The following is a 10,345-nucleotide window of genomic DNA, read 5'->3' as shown; positions in this document are numbered from 1 at the left end:
AGGAGGGAGGGAGGGAGGGAAGGAGGGAGGGGGGTCGGGGCCGGGAGGGCTGGGGGGAGGGGGCGGGGGGGGGCGCGGTACAGCCGGAGCTCGGCGCGCGGCTCCTCCCTCCGCACAGCGCGGGGCGCGGGCGCCCGATCTGCAAAGGGGGGGGGAGGGGAGCGGAAGGGAGGGGCGAGGGGGCGGGGAGGCGGGCGCGCCTGGGTCCCTCCCCTGCTCCCGGCCCCGGGAGCCGGAGCACGGCGGACCCCTCCCCACCCAGGCCCCCAGCCTAGACGCAGCGCCCCCAACCATGGCGGTCGGGCTTCGGCCCCCTCTTCTCTCCACAGAGGGAGGGGCCGGGCCAGGTCTGGGACCCTCGGATGTCAGGATACCTGGGTCCCTTGCCTAAGGAGACCAGATGGACACACGTGGGGGCGAGATTATGCTGCAGGAGGAGGAGGGTCCCGGTGGAACGGGAAGAGGGGGAAGAGATTGTGAGAGAGATGGAAGGAGAAGGCCCCAGGAAGAGCCAGGGAGTCCTGGAGCTGAACCTGGGAGGGATCCTGACCGACAGAGGGTTTGGAGACAAAGCCAGGGAACGCCTGGGGGAGAGATAGCTATGGCTACTAGCCATTGTACACAGGAGGTGCTCAATAATTGCAGACAGGGAAAGGACACCTGGGGCTCCATCCTTGTGGTCTTCGTCCCCCGCCCTCCTGGCCTCACCCAGACCAGCCAGCCTTCTTTTTTTCCATACCCCAACCTTTCCTCTGTCTACCCATCAGGCCTGCTGATGGCTCTATTTATGATAGGATGATTCAGTTCTTTCTTGAACGCCCCCAAGAAGACCTCCACCTGGACTGAGCCTAAAAAGGATGGGATAGCTGGGGAGGAGCAAAACCTGGAAAGCCAGGGCTCCAGTCGTTACAGAGGGGTAAAAGGGAAAGGTATACAAAACAACTCCACCCCTCTCCCTCCCCTACCTCCCTGCAATCCTCTCTTAAATCCCTGTCCCCAAAAACCTCCATCCTCTCCATCTCTTTTATCGGTTTCTCAATCCCCTCCAAAACACCTTCCGAAAATAAAGGCTAAAACAGAAAACCTTAAAGAATAAAAACATACCTTAAACTAAAAAAACTAATCACCTACCCATCTTCTATTCAAAAATTTAAAACTAAAAGGCAAAAGTAATTAACAAAACCTTAAACTTTAAAAACCATCAAAATCAAACTTTTTCCCTAACCATTCCAAACAAACCTACTAATCCCCTTCTCACTTTTCCTTCCCCTCTCACCCCTACTCTTCTCAACCTAAAAACAAAAACTTTTCTTTCAATTAATTTATTCCACCATCCAAAACCCCAATTCCAAATTCCCTTTCCACCCCCTTCTAACAACTCCAATAATTAGAAAAGGACAAAATTACTCCCTAAAACCTCCAGGGAGAAAATCAAAACACTCCCTTTTCCTTCCTAAAAATCCACAAAAAATCAAAATTTTTCTTTCTAAGTAAATTTTTTTCTCTTAAAAACTTTTTCTCGAAAAACCCCTACCCCTTCCATCTCTCCTTCAAAGTCTCCAATCCAAAAGTCAGAAAAAAAAAAAAAAATAGAGAATACAGAAAAAAAATCCCCATTTTAATTCAAAACAAAACCCAAAAAAAGAAAATCCATCCCAGAATCCAAGAAAAATTTCATCTAAAAAGAAAGAAATTCCCCCTCTCCCCTAAATCCAAAACTTTAAAAAACCACAAACTCCTCCCTCAAACTTTCTCTCCCCTTCCTTTAGAAGAAAATAGTAAAGAAAAAGAAAAAAGAAAAAGAAAAAAGAAAAACCAAAATTTAAAAACTCTTTACTCCCTTAACCTAATAATAAAAAGGCCAAAAAAACAAAATATTTATAAATTCCCCCCCCCCAGAACCAAAAACAAAAACCAACCCAAAAACAAAACTCAAAGAAAATTAAAACAAACTTTAATTTTTTCCCAACCACCCACACCCCTTTTCAAAAATCCCCAAAAACCCCATCCTCACCCTAACATAAATACAAAAATCAGCCCTCCCCTCCCTAATCCCCATTCCAAACTTAAATTTTTGGCCCACCTTTTCTCCTCTCCCACCTCTCCAACTGCCCCAATTCCCCCTACTGTCAGCCAAAAAACCCAACCCCCCCTCCCAAAATTTGAAAAACCAAGCACCAAAACCCTATACAAAAAGAATGGGTAAGAAAATCCACCAAACCAAAAAAAAACTTTCCTTCAATCCCCCCCTCTTTTCTTCCCCTCAAAATTTTACTTCTGGAGTAAGAAAGCAAGTTTATACTCAACACAAACAAAAATTTTTAAATTCCTTTCCCCCTAATCACAAAATAAATCCCCTCATAAAACTTGAAACAAATTAACAAAAACCAAAATGGTTTAATTTCCCCTAACCCTAAATTTTCTAACCAACCCACTTTCCAGTAAAACACAATCCCCCAACACTCAACCTCCAAATTTCCCCTTCCCACCTCCCTTCCCCCCTCCCCTTTCCCCTCCCCCCCCCACCCCCCCACACACACAATGAACTCAGAAACAAAACAAACCCCAAAAAACAAGCAAAAACCAAACTTCCATAAACCCCTCCCCTCTCGCAATCAATTTAATCTCCCTTCCCTCTCCCCAAAAATCTTTCCCAAAATAAATTCCCAACAATTCCCTTGAAAAAAAAAAAACCAACTCTTCCAAAAACCCCCCACCCCCAACCTCCTTCTAAAGGAAAAGTTTCACCCTCCCAACTCTCAAATCAGCCCTCTCCCTTTCAACACTCCAATGCTCTCCTTCCCTCTCCCCTCTAAAAACCGTTCCTTTGCCCAATCTCTCAGTAGGGCCAGATCCCCAACTCTGCCTCCCCTTCTAACTCCACCTCTACGCCACCCCCCGAAGCCTCCGTAAATTAGTCTGCCCGAACCAGGGCAACCCTATTTATTTTTAGAATATAAATTTCCCAAACCCCCCTTGTCCCCTCTGAATCCTTAACACAAATCCCAACTCCAAACACCCTCAACAACAAAGAAAACCCAATTTCTCCAAACAAAGTCTCTTCAAGTCATCTTAAATTCCAACCCCTCAAAGGAAAAAAAAAAGAAAAGGCCAGAAAACTAACCCATCTTCTTCATAATCTCAAACCCCTCACTTGAAAAATACCCTTGCCCCAAAGAAGAAAAAGAAAAAAAACCTCCAAACCCCAAACACCCCAAAACAATACCCCTACAAAACTCAAAAACATATGGCCAAACCCAGAAACCTCTAAAGTCTAACCCCATCCCATGAAACCCCCCAAATCCAATCCCCTTTCTAAACCCAACCAACCTTAGAACTCAACCTCTTAACCAATTTTTCTTCCTAAATACATCATCTGCTGGGAAAACCAGCCGGTTAAGAAAAAATTAAAGGTAAAAATTTACAAAAAAAACAAAACAGAACCAATCTTAAAACAAGAAAGAATAAAAAAGTTTTAAAATTAATCTCCCAAGATAAATTTTCAAGAAAACTTTCCTAAAACTCAAAAAATCAATAAAATAAACTCCTCTTCATCCATTTTCTTAACTTAAACCCCGAAAAACAACTCCAAAAAAAGAAACCCCAACACCCCCTCTTTTCTTTCCCCACCCCTCCCTTAAAACAATTTCTTTAAAGATAAAATCTCTCCTAAAAACCTCTTCTCCCAAAAACTCTCCCTCAATTCCTCAGAAAAATTTCTATAATTCAAAAACACCATAAATAAAACCCCCCTCCCTTTTCCCCAAAACCTTCCTTCCCCCCCCCCCCCTCCATTTTTCACCAAAATCTTCCCCCATACCACCAATTTCTCTTTGTCCACCTTCACTGAAAATCCCAGAAAAAAAAAAACAAACTCCCCTCCCCAAACCTCAAATAATTTCGCCCAAAAACTCAAACCCCCTTTTCTCACTTTTCCATAAAACGAAAAACCCAATCCCCAAATCCCAAAAGGGCGAAACCACTCCCAAATAACTTGGCCATCTCTTTCAAGCAAAACCAATTTCTCCTTCACTCTAAACCCTCCACCACCAAAATTACCATCCAAAATAAACATCAAAAACACTTCAAACCCCATACCCAAAACCAAAAGAAACCCTGCCCATCTCCCCTTACCTTAAAAACTGCCCCCTGAAAAATTAAACTCTCAAAAAAAATTTTAAAACCCAATTAAATCACATCCAAAAAGACAGAAACAACACTAACCTCAAACCCCACCCTTCCTCCCTTCACCCCAGTGGGAAAACAAATTAAAACTCAAAGCCTCCCCTTCTCCCTACATCCTTTATTCTCCCAATCTCACCAATGTTCTTGCCCCTCCAAAATGTCAAACCCCTTTCTCTTTCCCCCTTCTTCTCCCCCCTCCCCCCATTTCTTTCTTCTCCCTCTCTTGCCTCCAATCCTCAATCTCCCTTCCTTTGTCCCTCCTTCCATCCCTCCCCCCTTCCCCTTCCATCTTTCTCCCCCTCCCTTCTTTCTTCTTTTCTCCCCTCATCCTTTTTTTGCCTCTTCTACTTCTCCCCCCCATCCTTCCCAATTTCCTCTCTCATCCCCTCTTTCCCTTCCCTCGCCTTCCCCAAGACTTCTCAACCTTCTCCCCTTTCTCCCCCTCCCCCAAATCTCTCATTCCCAAAATTCCCTTTCTTCCTGAGAAAAGGAAAAATCCTCCAAACCACATCCTTTTATTTCCTTAACTTTCAAACCCCCTCCCTCTTCCCTTAAACCCTTCTCTTCCCTCTTCCCCTCCCTCCCCCCCAAACTTCCACTCCAAACCTTACTTCAGTCTCCCATTCATCTGTCAAACCTTCCCTCCCAAAATCCACAACTCTTCCCAACCTTTAAATCAAAATCTTAACATTTCATTTGGAAATCAAAACTTGGAAAGAAAAAAATACTTTAATTCAATCTATTTCTTTTCCCTTTTTTCCATCTCATTTATAATTTAAAAACAAATTCTAAATCCAGGGCAACAAAAAAAAACCCTTAAATTCTCTCCAAAACAATTCTAAAAATTAATAAAATTTAAATTCTTTTCCCAAAACAAAACAAAATTTAAACATCCCTACAATAATCAAAACCCCCATTTCTCTTACAATACATTTTAACACCTTTTCACATCCCCCACCTTTTCCCTTCTCTATTTCCTTCCACACCATTTCTTTCCTTTCTTTTCTCCACTCCTTAAATTCGAAATTAAACAAAAAACCAAAAAACAATTTAATGAAAAAAAAAAAAAAAAAACACGAAAAACCAAAAATTTTATAAAAAAAAATCTAAAAAAAAAAAAAAATAAAAAAATTTAAAAAAATAAAAACAGAAAAAAACATTTGGAAAATATTTAAAAACAAAACAAAATAATATAAAAAACTAAAGGAAAAAAACAAAAAACAAAAAAAAAACAAAAACAATAATTTCAAAAACATCTTAAAACAAACAAAAATTTCAAAAGAAAAGCCAAACTTTAAGTAAAAATATAAAAAAAAAAAAACTCTAAAAAAAATTTAAAAATAATTAAAATAAAAAAACAAAATTTAAAACAAAAACAAAAAAAAAAAACAAGAAAAACAAAGAAAAACAGAAATTTCAAAGAAAATAAAACCAAAAATCAAAGAAAAAAGAAAAATTTAGAAAAAACATGAAAAAAGAAAGAAAAAAAAGAAATAAAAAAAACATCTAAAAAAAAAACAAAAATAAAAAAAAAAAATTCAAAAAAAAAAATAAAAAATTAAAATAAAAAAATAAAAATCCCCAAAAAATAAAAAATAAACCATTATTTCCCTACTAACCCATCCAAAATTCCATTTACAAACAAAAAACAAAACCTCAAAAAGAAAAACAAAAAAAAAAAAAACCCCAAAACAAAAAAAAAGAAAAACCCAAAAAAAACCACTAAAGAAAACAAAAACCTACTAAAAAAAATCTTCAAAACAAAAACCCCTTTAAAAACCCCACAACAAATCACACAAAAGAAAACCACAAAAAAATCCATTAAAAAACCGAAAAGGCCAAAATAAAAACCAAAAAACATCAATCCAAACAAATGTAAACACCAAAACAAAAACATCATCTACCCCTCCAAAACAAAACCCAAAACCCACTCCTTTAACATCAAAACACCTCCCCTCCCCTCCCCCCCAACCCCCCACCTTCCCCTTAACCAAAACGACATCCCTTTTCCAAAAAAGAAAACCCCCCCTTCCCTTCCCCCCCCCCCCAACCCACCCCATCCCTAAAGAAAAAAAAAAAAACCAAAAAAAAACACCAAACAAAACCCAACAAAACAAATAACCGAACACCAAAAAAAAAAGAAAAACAACAAGCACCCACCCCCTCCACCAAAAAAAAAAACCAAAACACCCCCCCCCCCACCCAAAAACCAAACCCTTAAACAACCCCCAACCCAACCCCCCCACCCCCCAAAACCCCCAACCCAAACACAACCCTCCACCCCAAAACCCCACTCCTCCCCACCAACCCCCCCCTTTCCCCCCCCATCCCCACCCCCCACCCCCCCCCACTTCCCCCCGCCCCACAACCTATTTTATTCCCTTTCCCCCACACTCCCCACTCCCCCACTCCCCAAACCTTTTTTTCCCCCCTCCCCCCCCCCCCCACCCTTTTTTCCCCTCAAAATCCCCGCCCCCCCCCCTATCCCCCCCCAAAACCCCCGCCCCAACCGCCCCCCATCCCAACCCCCCCACCACCCTTCCCCCCAATTTCCCCCCAAAAATTTTCCCCCCCCCCCCCACATCCCCCCTTCCCCCCCCAAATCCCACCCCCCCCCCCCCTCCCTTTCCCTTCCGCACAAACCCCACCCCCCCCCATTTACCACCCAAAAAATGCCAACCCCTCCCCCCCCGCTTCCCCCCCCAAACCCCTCCCCACCCCAATTTTCCCCCCCCCCCCCAACCCTTCAAAACCCCCTTCCCTTCTTCACTTCCCACCCCCCCCATACCGCCCCCCAATTCCCACCCACCCACTTTCCCTTCCCAAAAGTCCCCAAAACCCCACCCCACCCCAAACCACTCCCTTTTAAAAAGCCCCTTTCTCTTTCCCCTTATTCCAACCCCCCAACCCCCCAAAACTCCCCCCCTCCCAAAACCCCCCAAACCTTCCATCTTTCCAATTAAAACAATTCCCCCGCCCCCCCCCTACCCCTTTTAACCCACCCCTTCCCTTCCTCTTTAAAAAAAGAACCCCCTTAGCCCAAAGCTTTTTAAGGAAAAAAACATTCCCAAAAAAATTAACCCTCAAAAATTTTAAAAGATACCTCCCAAAAAAAAAATCCAAAAGAAAAACCCTTTCCAAAAAACTAAAATTCAAAAACAACTTCAACAAAATGAAAAACTTCGCAAAAAATTTTGGGAAAACAAAAACAAATTTGGGGTATCTCAAATTCCAATTTAAACAAAAACAAAACAGAAAAAATTTTGAAAATTGGTCAAAACAAAATTTTATTAAATCAAAATTTTTTTACCCGCAAAACCTCAAAACATTTTTCAAAACCAAAACTAAATTTTAAAATTTCAGCCAAAAAATTCAAAAAAGGGACAAAAACAAAAATGAAACTAAAAACAAAACTTTCAAAAAACCTAAAAGGGAAAAAAAAAGAAAATTTGGGAAAAAAGTTTTTCCCTTTCCTTTTCTCCCGCAACCACGCCCTTTTCCACCCATAGCCGGGTCCCAAACCCCCTAAACCAAACTAATTTGGCTTTTTCCCTCCACTTTTGGAACAATTCACAAATTGATTTCCCCGTCCTTTTTTTTTTATCCAAAAAAAATTAAATTTACAAACGCGAGACAGAAAAGATTTTAAGAACTTTCTAGTCTAGTCTTATTAATTCTCAGGTCTCTGCCAGGACTTCTTCCCCCACTTCTACCCTCTGACCATTTCTCAAGTTAATTTTCTTTTCAGTCTTCACTCTTCCCTTAAAATTATTCACAACTTCCATACTTTTGCCTCCCCTCATCACCTTGGTTTCTTAATCTATTGAATTCTACTCTTAAGCTGTACCCCTTTGAACTCTCACAACTTTTTCTAAAGTCCCTTCCTTTTCATTGCACAGCTCTTCCCCTTTCTGTATATGTCCTCTTCTTCCTTTAAATCTTTTCTCTTGGATTTCTCCTTACCTCCAACAGGCCTTCTCCAACACTTTAAGAGAACTTATCTTCTTCCATGTTCTTACCAATACTCCCTGCCCTTGGATGTCCTTTCTGCCCCTCCAACCCTGTCTCCTCTCTAAGGGTTGGGCCAGACTAGGCCAGGTCAGGCAGACCCCTGGGCCTCCAAGGAGAGAAAGATTGTCTTGTGGGACCTTAATATTGGAAAGGGATTTGAGAGATCACTTAGTCCATTCTTCTCAGTGTAAGGATCCCCTCTTCCAAGTGTTTGAGAGGGAACACCCCTGCTTGAACATAGAACAGAATGAGGAGCCCTTGGTCTGATGAGATGTCTCATGATTACTTTAGTTGAGCAGAAGCCTGCTTCCTTTTGGTCTCCAGTCACTGGACTCATAACTGCCCTGTAGAAGCAAGCAAGAGTTGGCTCCCATTTCTGTGTGACAGGCGTTCAGGGATTCTAGGCATCAATGAGGATATCCCCTAAATCTTCTGTCCGTGGGCCTAAACACCTCTCATTCCTTCAGCCATTCCTCCTCTGAGATGATTTCTAAACCTGGCTCCACCTTGGCTAGTTCTTCAGTTTGATAATATCTTTGTCAGAAGAACTGTCCAGAAACGAACCCCAGAATCTCTCTGCACTCTAACCTGGGCAGGTACTTCCTTTGACATCCGTTAATGTATCCTAAACTTCTCCAGAATTATAATTTTTCCCAACCTACTAGGAAGAATACTTCCTAGTGGGAACGAGGAAAGAGGGTCTTTTTCATTTCTAACTTCCCCTGTCCTTTCCCCTCCTCACTGCCCAACATCTGGAGTGTTTCTTCCGCATCCTGTCAGTTCTCTTTTTAAACACTAGAGTTTTTAGTTCATTTCTCATTCCAGAGGAATTGGAGTAGATGACCTTCCAACCAGTGATTCTTAATCAGGACCCACAATGGACAGAGGTACCTAATTTCTTTAGATTCTTTGTATGCTCCAGATTATCCCTTTACCCTTTCTGTGCCTCATTTTCTTTTCCTCACTCTGAAAGAATCCTTTCTGAACATTCCTGTTGAATAGTGAAGCATGAGAGGGAATAAACTGTACAGTGCTTTGAGCTCTCTTGCCCATAGATGAGAAGTCTGTACATGGATCCTTGCTAGCCAACACAAATTATTTTAAACAAGAAAGGGGAATGAATAGGAGAAAGGCTATCCTTAGTAGTCATTGTATCATTTAGTTTTGCTGAAGATCCTGTCTTGGCCAAGACCTTCATCACTGTCCATTGGTCTTAACTTGTTGGTTGAATTAAGTAGAGCTGGGAATCTGGAGCTGTTCAGTATATAGTTCTTCTTCCTTTGCTTTTATGAACTCTTCTTCCAACTACCCTGAGTTTCAGTGAGCCAAAGGGCTTCCTAGAATACTTGCTGTTGAAAAGCCGCACCAACTCTTAGTGCTCAGTTAAAAGAAAGAGGTTGTGCTTCGCATCTTGGGAGCTTAGAAGTAGGACCAGAAGGGTCCTTGTACAGGTGAGGAGAGCCAGCAGGTGAAATGACTTGTCCAGAGCCATACAGGTAATAAGAGCAGAGCAGGTCTTTGGATGAAATGCAGGCCTCTTTCACTATGGCATCCTGCCTCCCAACTTAACCTGGTTGACCCAGCTTCCTTTGCTCTTGATTTGGGGAAACAGTATCTGTAGGACCCACAGCACAAGTCTGCTATGAGATTAGAGAGGATGATGTAATTGCTAGCTATGTTGGCTAACTTTACTGATTGAACCATCATGGCCTTTTCTCCAGGCTAAAAGAAGTGCTGAATGAAGAGTTCATTCTGGTGGGAGCAGCATCCACAGCCAGCATTCCTGGTGCCCAGCCATTCTCTCTTCACTCTTAGGTTGGGCTCGGGGATTTCTCTGACATTCTCTCAGTATAATCACTTGGGTTCAGAGTAGTGGAAGGGCCAGAGGAAGATCTCTGTAGGTGGAATGAAGTGTTGGTTTTTTTCTTTTTAACTATCAGGTTTCTGTGCAGTGGACTCTTGCAGAGGTTGAGTAATATACAAAACAGTTATTGAGCAGAGAAGCTTATGGTGGGGACTACAAGAGGTCAGGAATGCCAGGAAACTTGTAGACAAACCAGACTGACATGTTATTGGGATACATGTATGAAAGTAAATAAGAATACGGTGCAAAATAGAGAATGTGAATTTGTAATTTTCTGAGCAGCCT

The sequence above is a fragment of the Sarcophilus harrisii genome, chromosome 3 (assembly GCF_902635505.1).
Source record: "Sarcophilus harrisii chromosome 3, mSarHar1.11, whole genome shotgun sequence".
Taxonomy (NCBI): domain Eukaryota; kingdom Metazoa; phylum Chordata; class Mammalia; order Dasyuromorphia; family Dasyuridae; genus Sarcophilus; species Sarcophilus harrisii.
The sequence above is the reverse complement of the archived record's forward strand: the minus strand, read 5'-3'. Positions refer to the sequence as shown.